The following is a 304-nucleotide window of genomic DNA, read 5'->3' as shown; positions in this document are numbered from 1 at the left end:
TACTTGAGTCCTACAGTCTTTATTCTGCAGAATATGTAAATCTCTTAGATTACAGTGGTTTTAATGAGCAATTGTCTTTAAAGTTTAAATGCTACATATACAAACTTGATATCTTAGTTATCACAAATTTCACTAGACCATTGTGATGGTCTGGTGTGTGTTAAAGGTGTTTTATACTGTACGTGTTTCCCACTGATGAAGATTGCTGGGGTCATCTACTCTGTGCTCTATTCTGTTGCAAACTTAAGTGCGGAATTAAGTGCTGAATGTTATTGTCTCTCATTCAGAATCATTTTGAGAGAAA

This window comes from Anguilla rostrata, chromosome 13 (assembly GCF_018555375.3).
Source record: "Anguilla rostrata isolate EN2019 chromosome 13, ASM1855537v3, whole genome shotgun sequence".
Lineage (NCBI taxonomy): Eukaryota > Metazoa > Chordata > Actinopteri > Anguilliformes > Anguillidae > Anguilla > Anguilla rostrata.
Note: the sequence above shows the minus strand (reverse complement) of the source record.